We start from the raw sequence: 21,725 nt of genomic DNA, 5'->3' as shown, positions 1-21,725 counted from the left end.
GAGAGTAAAACGAGAGCCGAGAGCCGAGGGGGTAGTGCTGGGCTCGGCAGAGTTCCTCTCCTCTGGCTGGTGCCACCTACTTCTTGGTTTTGTTACCCAGAGCTTTCCTTTACGTAGAGTGATGGCTTGCAGCTCCTTGTGTTGTTCCAGGGAAGTCACTTCAAATAATCCTTAAAATGTTTGCCACGTTGATGCGTTCTGTCAGATTTATGGAGTCAAAGAGTAGCAGCGTTGCTCTTTATGTGTTCAGGGAACAGGTGTTGCTACCATCTCCTTAGCTTGGAGGTCTGATGGATGCTGACCCAGAGTCTGAACCCAAAGTCTGTCTCCCTACCTTAAACAGGAGGGTCAGACTGTAAGGACTTTGTTTGGCCAGCAGCAGGATTAAATGTCAGTTGTACTTCTGCAAGTCCCATGCTTTATCCCATAGCTCGTGTATAGTGTTGATGTTAAATAAAGCAACTGCTAGCTTTTTGAGACACATCTCATAGAAGTGCACGAGTTTCCAGAGTCATCCCTTTTTTAGGGTGTAGCTGGATACATGTTTTAACATCTTACGTAAATTTGATCTTTGTATTAAATTCATTAAATTCCTGCTCAGAGAATAGGAGATGATGGATTACACAGAAAATCTCTCTGTCTGTATATGCATATATGTGTAGATGTGAAAAAACAATCAAACAAACAGAAACTCAGTGGTACCTTTTTCTTACCAGAGCAGAAAGAAAGTTTGATTCTTAGGTTTTCTTTTTACTAGAAAGCTTTCTCCACCAGACAGAAGGATTGAGTTTGTTTAAGATGGTTTGTTTAATGTTAGTTTAATAAAATTTTACATCTACAAACCTGCTTCTGCAAGGTGTTGCATACCAGGAGTAAGGAAGGACAGGATGCTGCGTGGGTGCTCATTTGGCATGGACCAGCCCTGGAGTCTGACTGCTTCCTTTATTGATGTTTAAACTGGAACATCTTTCTTCTTAAGTTGTCAAAGAAAGAATACTGAAGGATGAGTTTTCTTCATGAGAAGAAGTTTAGACCTTCATTTTGAAATGAATTTTTCCCTTATCTTTGTGAAGACTACTTGAAAATCCTTGTTAGATTCAGACCTTTAACAATTCTGTCCCTCTTCAAGGACAAGTGCTGTTTCTGTTTCATGTGATTACTACTTAACCTCCAACTCCTCTCAACTTCAAAACTTCTTAATTCGGATGTTACAGTGGTTGACACTCTGCTTGTTTTTTTTCTATATGCAACTTTAAGATGCTGTCTTGTAGCTTACCGTGTCTTTTAGACTTAAGAAAAAACAGTTTGCTCATGCATAGGAAGAAATACTTCTCCTTTTATTCACTTAAAATCGCTTAGTTTCATGACCGGATGTTACAGAGAATGCTGCCTCTATTACTGTGTAAGGACAACTGTGAAAATGCCTGGATTTTTCTCAGTAAAATAGTCATCCTTTCTGTACACTGTACAGGCTCCATGCAGATGCTGTACAGTGGCCATATAAGTAGAACTATCCTAGGATTTCTAGAGTAGAGAACAACTGAGCTGTTAAAAAACCCTGTTTATTCCTATCTTAGCATCAATATCAATGGAGCTTAAAGTACTTGTAATTTTAAATATTTTAAATTTTATTTTTTTCTCTTTATGGCTAATCAAACAGTGTAGTAAGTATTTGATTTCAGCTCTGAACTCTTGTGCCCTGGTCCTTCTGATTTAATAATGCACCATCCTTGAACAGCAAGCAGTACTTACCATGGTTTATCTCTCTAAGTGATCTAGGATTTTTCCTTTACATATTGTTTTGGAGGATCAGTTCTGTTAGGGGAAAAACTTCAGACTCCTATGGAGATTTAGTGGAAATGAAATATTTACTTCCTAATCATGCTTGAAGAAGAGACAGTGAAGCTTAATGCAGTCAGAAAATAACACAATCTCTTAAGTTGTTTAAAAATAAGATATTAATTGAATCTGTGATACAGGCGCAGCTTTTCAGAATTCAACTTTCATATCAGATGACAATGTACAGGATATTAATTCATTCACAAATTGGTATCTAAACAATGGCAGTAAAAATGCAAAGTTGAAAAATATGTGATGTGAGAACTGACACAAATTGGAGGTAGGACAAATATGCTTAATGTAGCTTGCGACCATTTTGCATTTAATTGACGGAGTGACTCCAAAATGAGGTCACATATTGTTTTACTGTGGCTCTGTTTCATTCATTCTGGAGAATCCTTGGAGAATCCAAGGGAAAATGTAGAGCATGGGACTCACAATGTGATCTCTGGAGCAGCAGTTGACTGTTGTGAGAATGAATAATACTAGGATTGATGTCAGATCCTTAGCAACTTTTCCCTAAGGTATTTTGCACTGTCTCCTTATCTTTCTAAATATGTAAAACTTCTGGGGTGTACTGTAAATGAGCACAGATTCTATCTCCAGGTTAGTTGGGTGGTGACATCACACTTGTATGGCTGTCATGCTTCCTTCAGCCTTATCCTACAATTTGAACTTTAAGAGATGCACTGCACTTACTTTTACACTAACTGAGGTGCTCATTATACTGCTCTTGTTTGAAAGTCTCTTCTTGTGCACGTAAGATATCCGTATGCTTTCTTAGAAAGTTATGTTTCTACAGAGACTTAACCTCTGTATGTAGGTGCCATTATGTAGGATTGAATATTTTTATTTGATGCATTTGCGGGAGGGTTTTCTTGTCTTGAACTTACAAGTTAAGAGAATAAAACAAACAAAACAACCCCCACCAACACACTTTTTAGCAAACATAATCTTGTTGGTACTGTTGGCCTTCCTGATTATTGTCAATAGCTACCCAGCTGCTGATTTTAGAATTTCTTCTTTAAGGATCTTTCAGACAAATGCATGTTCAAACTGCTTATGCTGAATTGCTTAGTTTAGTGAAGTCTATCTGCAACTGGACTCACAAATCAAAACTGAATTGTTTTTCCCTTTTCATCAATTCTTGCTCATTTTCAGTTAAAATTCAAGTCTGTTTTTTTTTGTACATGTCTGCATGTAGTATGCTTTGGAATTTCATTCCTTATCGTTAATGGCCTTTCAAAAAATGCAGCCTGGTCTGGGGGAGGTTTCGTGTATATCATATAGAACATTTCATTATATGTATGCTTTTAATTTCTATAGTAAGGCCTACTGTTCTGCCAGAGTTTCAGTGAATACTGTATCAATCAGTCCAAAAAGGTAATGGGCATTTTGTACAGCTGATTTCACGGCTTCTCTCTGTGCAGAAGCCTTCAGTTTTGCTCTTTGATTTTAAGGCCTTCTTTCTTCACCTTAACTGCTATTTTAGCTACAACTTCATGCATTCAGAGACTTCAGCTGTACAGTTATCAAAAGTGCTGTGTATCTGTTGCTGATTTAAGTAATGCGATACCTTCTAAAGTATTTTAAATAGTAGTGCAGAGCTGTAGTGTAGGATAAATGTGATTTAACAGATATCTTTGGGAATTCATGACTACTAGCAATGTTATTTATTTTCTTATTTTTGGACTTGTCCCATTTTTACTAGGAAATTAGTAACGTGAAATCCTCAGTTTTAGTTTGCTATATAACACATAGAGAAACAGGGACAAGGTGGAAATACCTTATTTGCAGGGGGACTCTGTTTCTTTTTATCAGTGATTTTATATAAATTCAACACAGAAAAGACTATCTCACTAAGCTGTTTGGACATACCGTATTCAGGAATGATTTCTTGTCTCATGAACCTAAGTATAAAAGTACAGTGCTGAGCCTCTCTGTATACCCTGAAACCTTTGGGCTCAACAGACAAGAAAAAAAATGGGGACAAAATTATAGCATAAGAATCTATGATCTTGTTATCTGTCTTGGGATTTTTTTTTCATGTAAAAAAATTCCTTTGTAACTTTCCAGAGAGCTGCATTTTCCCACATATCTTGGCCTCACATGTTTTCATGTGATTGTATCTTTAAAATGTCTTTTCCAGATCCCAACTGGAGCAGAGTGAGTTCATTGAATAATAACCACTGATTTCAGTAGCAGTCATTCTCATTTATTAATTTAAATTCTGAGTAAAGCAACCAATGCTTCATATTCCATATGTGATACTATGGTGGTGAATGTGGAGTATAAAAGAGTATAGCTTCCTCCTGAGAATCTGAAACATAACTCACACCGTCTTTGTGAATGGATTACGTTATGGAATGCTGAAGTCGCCTTCCATAGTAAAGTTGGGTGAGACAGGGCACAGCAGTTTACATCTCTTGGTCTCTAAATAAGTGGTTAATTCCCTTCCAGACGGAGGAAGAAGTTTCCTGCTAAGCAGTTAAAGCCTGGTAATTCGTATTTATGTTTTGAAGTCGTTTGCTCCCCCGCTGTTCTGCTGTTTGTACTGTCCTGCTCAGCTCCTGCTGCTGTTTCAGAGTGATCCACAGATTGTGGGCCTAATTCTTGAAAACAGTTTCAGCAGTGTTCATGCTTTCTTGCAAAGATACCAGTGATAAGCTGGTTCTTGGCCAGAGAAAAAGCTTAATTGCTTCCTCTAGTGTTTAAAGCAGCTGCACTTTGTATTGCATTATATTATCTTTAACAAATATATATAGAAAAAGCAAGCACTGGCATGTGGTGGTCTGTCACAGAGCACAGTATTTTCTGTCCATCAAATGATGTTTGATTTTGAACCAAGAATGCCTGCAAGGGAATTCCCATGCTATCAGTAAGCACTGCTGTGTTAATAAAGCCTTTAAGTGACTCAGCATGGGTGTTCCTGTGCCTTAAAACTGAGCAAGTATTCTTTAGAGAGGCCTTGTAATTGGATGATGTCAGGTTACCAGAGGAGCACTTTAGTGTTTCAAATGGCATATGAAATGATGTCTGTGCTATAAGAAAATGCTGTACCCTTTTTTTTTTTAACTAGGATTTTCAAACTTTTAAAGTGATTTCTGAAAAGAGCAAATTTAATCTGTTTCTTAATGGTCCAGCTGGCTTTTTGTCTATGACATGCTTCTTTTGCTATGAATAAGGGTAATGTATTCTATTAATAAGAAACCAGCTGCTTCATGAATATTGTCCTTACTACAATGGAAAATATGATGCTGTGGTCACTGAAATTATATAGATCTCTTGGGATTTCATGGGCAGAAGCGCTACAGCAACTTGCAATTTCCTGTTATAGTAAATAACTTTGCATTTGTCCCCTGTCAAAAATATAGAGGACAATACAGTCCTTTTTACTGAAACGGTATGTGAGGCAGTTCTATGGCATTGCCTTTATATTTTGTTCCATAGTCTCAAAACTGCCATTGTTCTTACATTTGGAATATGGGGAGCTTAGGCATTTAGGAGCGTGGATTTTTTTGTTGTTAAATTCAGTCTTCTGCTAGTTTTGTATCAAGTAATCCCTACTTGTCAAACTCCATTTAAAAAATACTTTTTATCCTTACTGTTTCTGCTGGAAGACTGTTCTAAAACCATGTTACTCTTGAGAGTTGAGTAACTTAATAAAAATAAATTTAATCTGGAAATTCTAACTTGTTTATGCTCATTTTGTTTTCACTCATTTCTCCTGCACTGCTGTTTATTTGTATTTTCCTGTGGAATAATCATACCCTTTGCTAGACTGAACAAGCTGTTCCTGTCCTCTCCTGCTAAGAGTTTTTCTTGTTCCTTGGTCGTTTTAGTAGCTCTTTTCTAAACCTATTTGAAATTGCTTTTAAATGTGAAGGGGAATAACAAAAAGAAAACAGAAGAAACAGAAGTAGTATAGTAATGTGTACAGGTTTGATTTTTTATTTTTTTATTGTATTCTGTGAGATATCACTTCATTAATTGAAATCATTGTTTATGGTCTTCTTCTGACTGTGTGGAACTGTGAATTCCTCAAACATGATGAAAAGTGAAAGAGTTTCGGGATGTTATAAGCAGTACCAATAAAGTAAACACTGAACTTAAGAGAAAGGACCTCACCTTCTTCCCTATTAAGATGAACTGAAGTACTGTTGGGTAGTAAGCTAACCTCCCTTTGGTCCCCTTTGAAGTGCAAATAACTTTCATTAGGAAGATAATGTATTTCACAGCATGCTATGAACCTTGAGCTGTATTACGCTGTGATTTTACAAATCAGCCACATTATCAACTGAAATTGGTTCCCTATCCTGAGTTCTGCAAACTTAACTTTCACAGGACACCAGAAGCAGCAATAGCACGTTGCAGTAGTGTTTTTTCTTAGTATAATTCAACCATGGGGGAAAAAGCATGGAAGTTCTGCATGTGCCTTCTGAAATCTTACCTCCTTTTATCATAATATTCAAGCAGGATGCCAGGTGCCACAACATTGTATATCTGATATTTTGCTACAGCGTTGTATATTTGATATTTTTCAAGGTGCTTAAAGAGGAGAGGTTTGCATGTTGGGTGTGCATTGTACTGTCTGAGAAGGTACTTCTGTTCACTGAAAGACAAAAGTGAAATTAGGCTATCACCAATAGAATTATTCTTCTTCTGTAAACAAGCCTGTAACAGAAATAATGGAAGGGATGGGGGGGAACCAACCAAATAACAGGTAGAAATAAGAAGATTCATTGTGTTGTTGTAGAGTTACAAGGACAAATAAGACTTATTTTAGTTACTATTTGTGCTTCAGGGAAATTTTCCATTCTCCCTTTGGTTTCCTGTAGTTGGGGATACAGTAAAGTTAGTTCATATATCTTTTGGCCTCCAGTCGATAACACGGGTTGTCATCAGTGATCAAATTGAACTTTCTTATCATTTGCTGTTGTTTTTACTACTTTTACATAAAGCAAATTCTTAATGTGTGTAATCAAAACTGCTTTCCTTAGCTGTGCACTTGGACTTAGCTCTTGTGGAGCCACACTCAGTTCTGCTGTTATTGTTTCATGACCATTGAGGGAATGATTGACTTATTTTGCTCATTAAAGTTCTTATGCATGTGATGGAAGATCCAGGCATGTGCTGATTTAAAAACAGGTCAGCAGTGCTGACCAAAGTTTTGGATTTATTCTGCTGTCTTCTAAGAGCATGTATGTACGTTAGAAAAGAGATTTTTGCTTGAGCTATTACAGTAGATAGATGAATTAGAGTTCCTAAGTTAGGTATTAGTTAGGTATCTGACTGCATCTTGATAAATGTTGCTCTTTGTTTTCTCTTAGCACACTTATATGATTACATATTCCTTTGATATCTGTGAACCATGTGTTTAAACAGCTCATTTCCTATTTATTTTTGCTGAGGATCAGGCAGTCTCAATTGGGCTGATACCAGTAGACAAGAGGATGTATAGAAGAAACAGGAGCTGCTGTGTCCTTCCTTAGCGCACGAGGGAATCAATTAAGGAAGGATAGTTCTTCCTGTGTCAGTCTGTAATGTAAGGAATGGAGATTCAGCTCCCCTGTTAGCTGTGTCATGCAGTATATAAATTCCTTCACCTATGTCTTCTCTATGGCTCTTGTCCAAGCTTCCTCCAGAAAACAGCAATAGCTTGAAAAAAGCAACCCAACAAAAACCATCCCAGCTACAAAAAAAAACAAACACAACAACACCAGCCTTTTAAGGGGGGTCCTTCTGGGTTATTAAACTTACTACCAGATGTCCAGCCAGGTCTTGAACGTCTCCATAGAAGGAGACTCTGCAAACTCTCTGGGTGACCTGGTCCAGTGCTCTGTCACCCTTACCATAAAGAAGTTCTTCCACATGTTAGTATGCAGCCTCCTGTGTTACTCTTTGTCCTGTCACTACACGCCACCAAGAAGAGCCTGGCCTCATCTGTTTGTCTTCTACCTCCCCTTAGGTATTTATAAACATTTATCAGATCCCCTCCTTGTCTTTACTTCCCCAGGCTGAACAGACCCAGGCTACTCGGTCTTCCCTCATATGGGGGATACTCTAGGCCCTTAATCATCTTTGTGGCCCTCCCCTGGACTCCTAGAAGATCCCTGTCTTTTTTGAACTGGGGAGCCAAGAACTGGGCATTCTAAATATGGCCTCACCAGGGCAGAGTAGAGGGGGAGGATCCTGCTTGCTCTGTTCTTTTTAATGCACCCCATTATACTATTGGCCTTAGGCATAAGGGCACACTGGTGGATAAAAAACTGAATATGAGTCAGCAGTGTGCTCTTGCAGCTCAGAAAGCCAATGGTATCATGGGCTCCATCAGAAGAGGGTTGGCCAGTAGGAACAGGGAAGTGTTCATCCCTCTATACTCTGCCCTCATGAGGCCCCATCTGGAGTGCAGCATCCGGTCAGGGGCCCCCAGCATGGAAAAGATATGGAGCTGTTGGAGAGGGTCCAGAGGAGGGCCACAAAGATGATAAGAGGTCTGGAGCGCCTCTCCTATAAAGACAGGCTGAGGAAGCTGAGCTTGTTCAGCCTGGAAAAGAGAAGGCTGGGAAGAGACCTCATTGCAGCCTTCCAGTATTTAAAAGGGGATTACAAACATGAGGGGAATCAACTTTTTACGAGGGTTGACAATGATAGGACAAGGATGAATGGTTTTACGTTGGGCCCCCTCTTGATTATAAGCTCACAGCCCTCAAGTATTGGAATTCTGCAGTGAGGTCTCCTCTTAGCCTTCTCTTCTGCAGACTGAACAAAGCAGGCTCCCTCGATCTTTCTACATTGGAGAGGTCTTCATGGTCATCCTCTGAACCCAGTCCAGCAGCTCCATGTTTCTCCTGAGCTTTCATCAAGCTTTCATCCACCAGAGCCCCCAAGTGCTTTTCTTCCTATGACCTTATGTTTACCCATATAAAACTGAATATAAAAACATGAAAGTTTAAGTCATTTGTTCATTTTTTTTCTTTTTTTTCTTTTTTTTTTTTTCTTGTTTTGTTGGGAATTTTAAAAAAAAATAATGCAAGTTTTATAAAAAACCTTCTTTTCTTAACCCAAGAGATGAGTTCTGGATGGGTTTCTGGTGCTAAAAAATCTAATTCACAAATCGTAGGATCTACTCATCAGTTTTTAGCTATCTTAGTTCTCCTTTGCTTGAATCTTTTGGTTCAGTACAAACTGAGAAACTTGTGATTTTTCTTATACCTACCGATAACAATGTATATAATGCTACAATTTCTGTTAACTGCCTTCTGTTTGAATTTGAAAGATGGCAAATTAGTGATCTAATGATTCTTATTTTAATTACATTGTCACAGCCTAGCAGTGATGTAATTCCTTGTTCTATTTACTTAGTTCTTTTGCACTTCAATACAGCATGTCCCTAACCTCCCTGGGAGTGGTAATCATTGTCAATTTGCAAAAATAACATTGCCAATCATGCCTCTTTTTTTTTCCCACCATCTTTCTGACAGTTTCCAAATTATTTGGCAGTGAAATAGCATAATACTGTCAAAATAGCTGCAGTTGCTGGCAATTCAGGTCCTCTTTGATTTGTTTTCTGTGCAGAGCTCCAATTTTCACTACACCTTGTGACTTCAAGAGTATTGCACAATAAAAACCTACTTGCGAATCTACTTCTGTCACTTGTCTTCAGCGGTTATTATGAAGCACTGTGAGCAATGGGTTGCCTTGCAGTATTTTCTCAAACATTTAATGTACCCCAAATAATTTCATACTGTTTTGACAGACATTTCTCATGTCCAAAGCCATCCAAATACTTAGACAACAACATTAATACCAGTGGAATAAAATACATGATGGCAATGGTGTTTTTTTTTGGTTTTTTTGTTGTTTTTTTTTTTTTGGTTTTTTTTTGTTTTGTTTTGTTTTGTTTTTTTTGCATTGAACTGTAGTTTATTAATGCTGTTAGTAGTACTGTTCATGGTAGGAATGTTGGGTGTTCATGGTAGGAATGTTGGTTCAAATCTTGGTATTTTTTTTTCCTTTGGGTGATGCAGAGGTTCTCAGTGCAGTGCGTGGGGATATGGACTGTGAGGGTCTGTGCTCGTGGGTTGGAGTTTGTCCGTATCAAATTCCATGTCTGGATTCTTGGCAAATATCAGAAATTACAGTGGTTGTATGTCATGTCCTTTCTTCATTATGCAGTAAAATAAAGACTATGGTTTTGGAGCTTTTATCTTCTTTAGCTTCTGCTTGTCTCTATCTACAGAGATAGTAATGAAGTATTGCCTACTTTTTTCTGTGTACATGTATTTATGAGGCGGTTACGCATTAGGAGACATTTCATTTCCACGTCAGTTCCCACACATGACTTTAGTTTAGAATTAAAGAAGAAAAAAAGGGACTATCTATATACACATTAAATAATGTTTTTTAGAGCTGTTCAAATTTGCTTTATTTTTGGTACTTTTTAAAAAGATAGTTTTTTTTAATTGTGGGAGGGAATCTTAAAACAGATGGATGTTTTTATAGTGCTTCTTAAATACAGTAGCAAAGAAGGAGTTCAGCAAATTTCTATGAAGCTTAGGAATTATGACAGTGTTTTATGCCATATTGGGCAGTAGAAAATTTGTCCTACTGTTCGATTTCATTTAATTGAAAGTTAAGTTGGCTTTTTTCATACGAACTCTTGACACTCCTGTAATTCTACATTTGTTACAATGTAAGGATTTTATCTGTGCCTCTTTGCATTTTTCCTGTTTGAGAGAGTCAGAGCTTCTGTGTGGAATTTGGTGACTCTAAAAGCTGACTTCCTGTTCTGAAAGGATGTCAAGTCAAAGCATGTCAAACAAAACAATAAAATAAAACCTTGGACTGATAAGACACAACAAATCTACCACTTATGCAAAACATGAATATTTCCCTGTGGAACATATTATTCACTCAATAATTTAATCCCATTTTTATTAAAATACAAGTTTCTGTTCTGAGGAGACTGTTTTAATTAAACATGCCTACATTTTTCAGAGGAGCCACGCACTGTGTTTTAGGCCTTCAGAACAAAACTGTGGCCCACACTGAAATAGGACAGAAGAGGAGGAAGTTTCCATTACAGTTCCCTGAAGTGTCTTCAAATAACCCTATTTCAGGATAGTATTTATCTAACCTGCTTTTGAAACCAGCTGTTCTGTTGGACACCGTGGCAGTCTGTGAGAGTAAGCAATGAGTTTTGTGATTTACGTGTGCACTGTGTGGAGGAAGGATCTTTTGTCCTATTCCAGATGTTCATTCTGTGTCCTATACTTTGTTACTTTATCTGCTGAAAGTAATCTTACATGTAGGAGAAATAGCATTCCCTAATGCATTCTTCGTGGTGACTATTCCCCATTTTGATAATGTGTATTACTATTAACATTTCAAATGTATATCCTATTGCTGTGTGGGTGTAATTGAGATGATTTTTCTTCATGTGTGTTAGGGTGTGCTTCCTTCATTCATTTACCTCTGTCTTCTCACTTCCTTGTCAATTAGGGTTGTGTCATCCTTCAGCTGCTTTTCAAGACAGTAATCTGATCTCTAGATTTTTATTTATTTATTTATTTATTTATTTTTAAATCTATTAAATAGTAAAGCTTCTCTGAGATCCAAAGATGGATTATTTGGCATAAAAGAGAAATGTTAATGGTGATTGTGCAGAAAATATAGTAAAGCTAGATCTCATTAAAAGAAGCAACAAACAGCTTAAGTCTTGGAGCACTGCCAGTGGCTGCAGCAGTCCAGTGGGCTTTTTCTGTCAGATTCCAGGTCCTTCAGTACTTTCATAGGATCACAGAATTGTAGGATTTAAGGGACATCTAGAGAATATTGAGTCCACAGTTCTCACAGGTCATTGTCTAGGTGTATCTTGAATACCCCAAGGAGGGACTACACAAGCTCTCTGGGCAGCCTGTTTCAGTACTCCATCACTCTTATAGTAGATAAGAAGTTCTTCCTTGCATTATTACAGAACTTCTTGTATTATAGTTTGTGCCCTTTGCACCTTGTTCTACTATTGCTCACAACCAAAAAGACACTGCACCTTTCACCTGACTCCCACACTTTGGATATTTATAGACAGCAATGAGATGCCCTCTCTGCCTTTTCTTCTCCAGACTGAAGAATCCCACATCTCAGCCTTTCCTCATATGGGGGATGCTCCAGGCCCTTAATTATCTTGGTGGCCCTCCCCTGGATTTTTTCCAGGAGATCCATGCCTTTTCTGAACTGAGAAGCCCAGAACTGGACACTGTATTCCAGATGTTCCTCCACAAGGCAGAACAGAGGAAGAGGGTCATTCCTCTTGATCTGCTGGCCATGTTCTTTTTAGTGCATCCCTGGATACTATTGGTGTTTTTGTCCACACTGCTGGCTCATGGCCAACCTGGTGTCTACAAGGACCCCTAAGTCATTCTCTGCAGAGCTCCTCTCTTGCAGGTCAGCCTCTAACCTGTACTGGGTTATGCAGTTATTCCTCCCCAGATGCAGGACTCTACATGCTCTTGTTGAACCTCATCATGTTCCTCTTTGCCCAACTCTCCAGTTTGTTCAGGTCTTGTTCAAGGCTGGCACAGCCTCCTGTTGTGCCAGTCACACACTTTTTGAGTTGTCTTGTTGCAAGTATCTGCAAATATTTGAAAGGAGAACATCAAGAGGACAAATAGCTTTAGAGCTGTTATTCTATGTTGTTTGAGGGATTTTCTTATTTGCAGTTCACAGTTCTGATGATTTCTCATTAAACAAATTGCTGAAGGGGCAGGCTGCTCTATTTGTTAATTATGCAGATGTGGGCAGTAAAAACGGTTCCTGTGAACGAACACTGACCAAGCAGGTATGTTCTAAAGAAGTAACTTGACCGAGTGTAGAAAACTTACTTTATCCCCTTTTTGTATATCAGACTGATTTTTGGACTAACATAATTTTTCCCAGAAGTCACAAAGAGAAACCGAGTAGTTATGTTAGCATTCGAAAATGGAGAAATGTTTGGAAGGATGATGTGAGAGGTGTTCAGAAGGAGAGGAGATTCTGTGGTGCTTCTAAGCTAACCAGAAATTGTCAGCCCAGATTCAGTCTTCAGGGTTCCAGGGACAGGGAAAAGGAAGAAGCATCCTGCTTCAGAATTCATTCTTGGCATTTGTTCTTTTCAAGATGTACTTCCAAGGAAGAATTATACAAATTATGCCTTTTCAGAATATGGCTCTCTTAGAAACTAAATAGCATTGCTCTTTTGTTTATCTTCTAGGATCTCAAATTTCATGGCAAGAAAAAAAAGCAATCGATGGACCATTGTGAAAACTTGTTATGATAGTATGGATGTATTTATCGAAGTCCAATTTCAGCTTAAATGCAGAATTGTCTGTGTTATGAAATTGTTCACTTGTGCGTGAAGATTTCTGCAGTGCTTAACTATGATCAAATGCTTTTTTTTAAAGGCCAAGTAATAAATACCTCTTCTACCTGTCACTTTTTAATGTAGACTATGTAGCATGCCTCTGATATCTCAGTGTTACAGCAGTCCTCATTTTATACATCACTTCCAGTTAATGCTAGGGGTGTCATTCTGTTATTGTACAGTTCTTACTGAAGGGAAAAGCTTTATCCTGTAGTGTTCAGATGGTCTCTCGTTAGCATGAATGCTATCTGTGTTGCATAGCCTTCTGCTTTTAATTTTAAAATAACCTGTGTCAGAGATAAGTTTTATCCGGCTGGGGTTTAGCAGGGCCTTTTGCAGCCATGCAGACGATAGTGAAGAGGAAGTGTTCAGATAACTGTATTGTTTTGTGCTATTGCACTGCATGTACTTTATTTAATTTTTCTTGCAATAGTCATTCATAGACACATTTGAAAATTATCACAACTTCAATCTAAAAAGCCTCCAGAAGTCAAAACTGTCTCAAGCCGTCCTGCTTTGCTTCTCTGTGGGGAGATGACAAAAACCAGGATCTTCAGTGCACACCCAGAAATTTGTTCTGACATTTTTCTTTCATTCAGTAGCAAAAACCCATGAATTTTAAAATCACTTCCTTAGGTGTATTTTTATGAAGCTGTATACAAACCTGTACAGTTAGCAGCTATATAATCTGTTAACCACTGGAAAACTCAGACTTCTTAAAGTGAAAACTTAATTCTGTTGCTAAGGCAGAATTTTTGAGGGTTATTACTGGTTTCTTTTTCATAAAGGGAAGCTTCATTTTTCATGTTGGAATAGGAGAAAAAAAAATAAAGGCAGCTCCAATGTCACGAGAATTTTGTACTGTAAATCATTCTTTGTAAATCATTCTTTTGTTTTGTTTTGTTTTGTTTTTTGTTTTTGTTTTTGTTTTGAGTTAATTTGTGCTTTTTTTTTTCCCCTAACAACTGCTTCTTGGTGTCTTCCAGAGCCAATGGGAATATAATGTGCAATGAGGATACGTCATCCTTCATATTAATTCTCTGTTCCATTCTACTTATGAATTACTATTTCACACACTAATGGTGTGCACAGTCTTTACCCAGATTATAATTAATATTGTGCAGTTAAATATTTAACTTTCTCATTCAACCTTTAGGAGATCCCTCCTGAGTCTCCTCGAAGACTTTTTTCAAAGGCAAGAAAGACTTGCCTTTCCTTATAGGAGAGGTGCTCCTGTCCCTTCATCATCTTGGTGGCCCCTCATTGGGCTCTTTCCAGTATGTGCACGTCTCTCTGGTATTGGTGGGTCACACCTGAACGCAGGACTCCTGGTGCAGACACACCAGTGCTGAGTGGAGAGGAAGGATCACCTCCCTCGATCTGCTGATGATACTTTGACTAATGCAGCCAAGAATACCATTAGCCTTTTTAGCAGCAACTGCACTTCACAAATGAAAGGATTAAAATAGATCAATTACATATAATCTGTTTAATGCTATATATTTTTCCTCAAGCAGCTGATATTTTAATGTACTCTGTTTACTCGTGTCAGTGAAGCTGGGATGGATGTTTTAGGAAGAAGATGTTTTTACTTGGCTGCTTGTGTACTCTCCTGAGTAATGCAAAAACTTGTAAGCAGTTCATTGATTAATATTTACTTCTGCTGAGGTTGGGACAGCACTGCAATAGATGTACAGAGCACACTGAAAGAAGCAGCCGTTATAGTTAAGCATTTCACATGCTGCATTTGGAGAGTAAGCTCCAAAATCTGTCTATCATATTTGCCCTTTAGCTTCAGTTCATACTGCTCATTGGAAGCCGTAAATATTTCCTAGACTAAATGAACATTTTTTTCCCCTACAGAGAATTTTAGTTCTCTTTTCAGAAGAACTGATGACTTCAAAATTGCATCCTGTTGCAGAACTTCATCATAATCTTGCTAAGATTTCACACTTTTTTTTTATTCCCACCTGTATAAAATTGAGGATAAAGAGATCAATATATTAAGGACTGCCAGGCTTTTGAAATTGGATCTACAAGTCCTTTAAGATGCTTTTCACTGAGGTAAGGGAGAGGAGAGTGTACTGTAATGGAAATCCAACCAGTCAGTGAACTGTGAGCCACTCAAACCTTATGCTCCAAGCACAAGGTGTTACAGCATGCTGGAGGGAAAATGACTTCATGGTGACAGCAGGGAAATTTTGCAGTCACTCTTTGGATAGAAGTACAGTCTTAGGGTTACGTGCCAGATTTTGCTTTGTGGGTACCTTAATAACAAATTACTGGTTCAGACCCAGAGTATTGCTGTGTTATTGTTTTTTTTTTATTTCATCTTCCCAATGGCCTGTTGGCTTACTGAAGCTTTTCACTGTGTGTATAAACAAGATGGGTGGATATTCTCCCAGAACTATTCTCAGCTAATTCTCGTCTGTTCTGGCTTCATTTTGTGCATGGCAAGAAGTTACTTTTCCCTGGGGGAAAACCTGTCCAGGCTTCCTCTGGAACTAGTATGCAACAAAAGAAACACCCAGTTTTCTTCTTGATTGGTGAGATTAAGCTGTGATGAGATTACAGAATGAAATCTCACAGGTAGTGGGAGGTTACTATGATTCTTAGAAATAGCATTTTTGCATATTTCTCTGTTAAAGCTATTTAAATGTAAACTGTTCTAATTAGTAAACATCGAAGTTTAATTGTCAAAACTTTTATTTGCTGTGTCCTGTCTTTGTTTCAGTTGTCTTTTTTATTAAAGCTGCTTGATCAGTGTGTTAGCAAGTGACCATTAAGTAAGCTTGTTTGTGTGTTGTGTTCTTCATGTTCTTGGAGACCAACTTGAAACAGATACAGAGCACTGATGGGGTTCTGTAGGGGTTGTGTTAAATGGATCGAAACAAGGTTTTTTGTTTTGTTTTCTTCATAGCGAAGTTAGAGGATTCTTTTCTCTTCTGAATATAAACTTTTTTGTGTCTTTTTTTTTTTTTCTTGAACATTATGTCCCTTTGGAAGAAGAGAATTTGCATCTTTCATGTGGACAGGGAGGTGTGAGGAGCTGCATTCCTTCCAGCTCTGGTTAGTGTCTCCTGCTCTGAAGGAATGGCATGTGGAGCAGTGGGCATGAAGCAGGGGCCCTGGAGGGCCTGCCTAATCACCAGTGTGCTGTGTGGCCTCAGGCAATCTTGCTTTCAGCATCCCCATCTGTTAAATAGGGCAATGATGGTGCATGCTACATAGAAATACATTTATTTTTCTGTCTTTATAGACTTGGCTTGCATGAAGGATGAGATAATTCCGTATTCATTACAGGATTTGGATGGTATGCAGTAAGCAATACTGGGAGGAGAAGAGGATTGAGGAATACTGAACTCTGAGGCGAAAAAACAAGCGTTGAATAGCTTTTCATTTGGTGACTGCCCTCATGCTGAGAGCTAAGTTTTGAAGGAAGAGGGTAAAGAAAATACATGTATGTAAGCACTGCGGGTGGCAGGAGTGAAGCTGGATGGGCAGTGTTCTCTGGCAGCCATTTGAATGCTTGCTTGGTAGCCTAAATCAACTTTTGTCACCTGTTAATTTACTACAGTTTCATCTAGTTTTACTGCTTAAAATTACGCTCTGTAGCACAGATTATTAATCAAGCTTCTGCTGGAGGATTACAGGCTTGTAACATAATTGAAGGAATAGAAGTACACTCCTCTGTCTTTGGAGCAGTTGAAGGTGATAAATCCTCCATCTACCCATCTTCACTTGCCCCCTGAAGATCATCTCCCACAGTTCAGCCATCAAGATGGAACATCTTCATGATCCTTAGTGTCACAGCATTAACATAGCTTCTCTTCCTCCTTTGTCTTTGGTTCAAGGGGGTTACCCTACATGGAAACATCTAAAGAGCACTTAACTGTAGCAGTGAGTTGGTTCAGCTTTGGGAGCAACAGCTTCCTCCTGGGGTGTTGGTGAACGACTGATGGGGTCCTGAGTCACTCAGTGTATTGCAAAACATACGTGTACAGATCTTCCTATGAAGAGCATAAGAACAGCCACGCTGGGTCAGGCCTGAGGTTTATCTGGCCTTATATCCTGTCCCTAATATGAGTAAGTGCTGTGTAGTGAGTTAGATTTCTTTTTCTCTCACGCACAGCACTGAAGCCTAGGGTAGGGTATAAGACAAGGCAAGAATGCTCTGATACTTCCTCTGCCTCCAGTGGTTTGTGGCTTGAAGATTTCCTGAGCAAGAGGTTATGCCTTTAATAGCTCTCCATGGATTTTTCTTCTGTGAACTTCTAGTCCTTTTTTGAACCCACGTACATTTGTAATATCCACAGTATCCGGTGGCAGAGAGTTGGGTGATTTAACTATGCATTTTATATTAGCATCTTCATGTTGTTTGAGCTGGCATTTTGCGTTAGGAAGTAGCCTTTTGTTTTTACTTTCAAGTGATGGCCACTATTGCTGTGCTGCTGCTGATTTTGTTGGAACTCTTATGACTCCTCAGCCGCCTTTTTCAGGCTGATGAGTGTTACTGCACTTCTCTAAGATTTTCCCACCATTTTTTACCCTTGTCACATATCCCTGTCTCATTCTCAGCAGTTTTGGGATGGTGTCAATGAGGAAGACCAAACACACGCATGATGTTCAAATGCAGGCCTGTCATGGATGGGTGGAGTGGCGTTATGATATACCCGTCTGTTCTTTTATTCCAGTTTAAAGTAATTGCTGATGTTTTATGTGCCTTTTAACCAGGCCTGAGTATGAGGTAGTAAAACACTTGAGTTTTTATTTAGATGGTTAAATGAAAAATCTCACTGGTGAGTGATAGGAGTTAGCTTAGAATTCATTATAAATGCCATAATGTAAACAGTGCTGGCACTAATGGATGCTGAGATTAGTAATTAAAGGCTATCTTTCTACCAGAACAGTAACAAGAGGATGTTGTCATGTTTTCCTAAATCTTTTAATGACTGGAAAGCAGAACAAAGTCCCAGAGGAAAAAAAAAAAGTTTTAAGAATTAAAGAATCCTGCAGATGAGAAATGTAAATGCCTAGTGCCTGCTTCTTAGAAGTGATTTGGCTGGACAGACTTGGGCAGAGATAATTAAAGCTCCTTATTTTGTTTGAGAATTAGGAGATTCCTGCAAAGTGCATGCAAGGGATGCTTCTTTTTCCTGTGAAATACAAAAAGCCTATTTCTTTATACTGCACTTTATGGGGTTTCTTCCTTGCTCTCTCCGCATGCAGGAAGACTGGACAGCAAGCAAGATACAGACAGTATTTCCAAGCTGCGAAGGAAATAGCATCACATGCAAACTGGGGTAAACTGCAGATGTCTTGGGAATGCTTGATTCCTGAACTCTGTACATCAGAGCTCACACAGTGAGACCCATTCATGGATGTGCATTTCGTTATTTAAAGAAGCATGCTTGGTTTAACTGTTTTTCTCCTGTTACTAAAACGCAGGTTTAAATTCTCATAAACATACCTCTAGGACTTTTAAGTACTTCCATGATTTTCATCTTTCCATTTTTTTCTGAATACTTCTCATATTTGAAAGGCTTTAATGAGTACTGAACTTGTCTGCTGTATAAATCTGATGTTTGCTATGCATTCTCCCTAAGAAGTGAGAAGTATCTAAGTAGCAAGCCAGCTCCTTGTTTGATTGGGTGCAAGAAACTTCTTTAGGCCAAATTTGACGGAGGCATTCAGAGCCGTTTCAATTCACTGGTCAGTTTGGTGTCTCAGCTCTGTGCTCCCTGTCTGGAAGTGCATATCTGAGTGTGTAAACAAATGCTGCTTACATCCATGTGTGTTTTTCCAAAAAATAAATAAGTGCTGTTATCTGCAGTCCTGGAGTTCATGTGACTGTGATGTTCGTTGTCAGATCAAAGGAATCTAGTCTAGCGTTGTATTCCTCAGCTCCAAGAGCTCAAAAGAATTTCGTACAGAAAGTGTTTCATTTCCTTTAAAGCGAAGTGGTAGTATTTTTTCTTTAATGACCTAAATATACACATTTTAATTTTTTTATTCTTTCCTCCTCCTTCTCTTCTTTCAAAACGTTTTACTTTGTTGCCCAAGTGCAGAAGACTTTGCCAGGAAGAAGGGTGAGCAAAGCTTCTGTTTCCCATGACCCTCGACTCTCATGTTGTTCCAAGAGCTCGCTGCTCTCAAATGCCTTGATAAGTGCTTTCATGCCTCCCCCGCCTGCCCCGGCCCATGCTGCTGATCTTCCTTCCAGCAGCTGTCTTTTCAGAACTGGAGGAATCTACCCAGTGTAAGAATCATGGCACGTATGAGCACTTAAAGACGCATTGGAGAAATTTTTGCTGCAAAAAACCTGTACATCGAAGGAATGATTGCTGCAGTGATTTACTCTTGGTTTTCCTGCAAGTAGTTTGCTTACAGCTCCATGCTTGTACTAGATCACAGCAACTCTATTTAAAAAAATATATATACATATATATATATTTTTTTTTTCTGAATGCACATTTAGTAGGGAAGATTCATCCATGTAGAATGAGATGCAAATGGTAGAACTAAGTTTGTCTGTGTGCTGAGGCTCCTTCTGAATGTGTTATAACATATAAAGTGTATCACATATGAAGTATATCATGAAGCTGTATTATCATATGCTGCTTTGTTTTTTGCTGTCTCTAAATAGACACAGGCATTTCTATTTATTTATTTATTTATTTATTTTCTGGATTCCGTGCTCGATCAAGAAAAAAACTGTAGTTTAAAATACTAGTGAAATCAGACCCTAAAAGTAGATGCACCCATATCTTACATTGTGCAGGGGATCTGGGAATTCCCATGTTTTTTCTGGCAGCTCTGGGGTTGCTAGACAGGAAGTCACTTTCTGCTTTTTCAACCTCTGGAAGCATCTGGTCTTAGTTTCTGTGCTTTTTTTTTTCTTTTTTTTTTTTTTTTTTCTTTTTTTTTTTTCTTTCTCTCTTTTTGTGATACTTCTCTGCCTGCTTGCATTCTCTGGGATGTGCCAGGAGTGAGAAATGACAGCAGCAAGCCCGATAAAAACCATGCTTCGAATAAAGAGATTGGGGGAAAGAAAGGACTGGACTGCTGCTCCAGCTCACTGGGAAAGGCTGACACTGCTCTGGGAAATAAACAAACATCTGTGGGGTGGAGGAAGAATGTGGAAGATCATAAAAGAGCGTGTAAAATCCCCAGAAGGAGCAAGAGAAAGTATGTTGAGGGTCAAAGCGGAGTTGCAGGGAAGAAAGTTTTAAGAACCTGGGTAGAAAACTGTGCAGAAGTTCATGTAAAATGATGCAGAAGAAAATATGAAAAAACAACAACAACAACAAAATTACGGGGCAAAAAAGTTGACGTTTTTGAGCCTTTTCCAGCCTTCTAGGTTTTCAGTATAATCTTGTGTTGACTGCTGTTTCAGGTTGTTTGTCATTCAAATAACTGATGAAACAAAATGACAATTAATTGTGTTTGAAAAAAGGAGAAAAATAAGATGTATGCAGTACATGAGCAGCCCTGTGTTGCTTTAAGTTCATGAGTCTGCTGTTCCACACAACTCTTACCCAGTATTAGTGTCAATATGTTATTGTACCGTAAGAGCTGGTTTATGAACAGAGGATCTGCTCATCATGTGAATGGAGGTTCTGTGACTGTGGGTCAGCTGCCTCTTGGAGTCACCACAGCCAGGCTCTTTTAGCCTACATAGTGAGAGGCTGCAGCTCTCTGGAAAGCATAGCAACATGTATGGAAAGACGGTGTAGGCTACATATAACCTTTCCACTGAAGTGAGCAACATGAATGTTAGATAAACCTGTAAACAATAAGGAGAGCCGGGAGCTATTTGTTTTTGTATTACTATGTGCCATAAGCAGATAAAGGTTATTTTCAGGAATGTTTCATGTAATGCTTTCCAGAATGGTTAAATAGTTAAGCTTGGGAGTTGGGATCTTCTGATACAGAGCTATGGAAAGTTATTCTGTCAGTGGGTGCAAGGGAAATACTGAGTAAGTGCCAGTTTTCTGTACCTCTAGAATGGAAAGAGGCAGAGGGGTGTGCTTATGTTCAGGAAAAAGCTTTGTGCATGAATACACAGTACCAAAAAAATAATAGTTGTTCTCTCACATATATGGCTCTGCACATGTTGGAATCCCTCCTGTGGCTCCTGGATGAGAAGTTCAGTGCGTGAAAATGGGTGTGTTTGCAAAACTGGCATTGTATGGAAATGTTTTATTTGAGTATAATGTAGAAGAATAGAACAGTGCACAAGCAATATTACCAGTTTGTACCCTGCAGCCAATCTTTATAATTTAAGAAGTAACATGAAACCAAATGCATTCTGAAACTTCTGGTCATATTTGTGGAAAACATGCAGAAAATTACAATTGGTAGTGAAGGACAGTGTTGCTTTCTGCTTTGAACCTTATGATTAGTCACTTGTTAAGGTTTTATTGTTGCATTAACTCTGTGGATTTGGTTTTAGGCTTGGAAGGCTCAGAGCCCGGTAATTCCC

General features: G+C 38.6%; 1 protein-coding gene across 1 annotated transcript in view; it reads left to right on the top strand.

The window, feature by feature from the left end:
* Positions 1 to 21,725, top strand: part of ARHGAP42 (Rho GTPase activating protein 42) — a 149,783-nt gene that overhangs the window by 908 nt on the left and 127,150 nt on the right. The gene's annotated exons all lie outside the window — the stretch shown is intronic.

Source organism: Excalfactoria chinensis, chromosome 1 (assembly GCF_039878825.1).
Source record: "Excalfactoria chinensis isolate bCotChi1 chromosome 1, bCotChi1.hap2, whole genome shotgun sequence".
Taxonomy (NCBI): Eukaryota; Metazoa; Chordata; class Aves; order Galliformes; family Phasianidae; genus Excalfactoria; species Excalfactoria chinensis.
The sequence above is the reverse complement of the archived record's forward strand: the minus strand, read 5'-3'. Positions and strand labels throughout refer to the sequence as shown.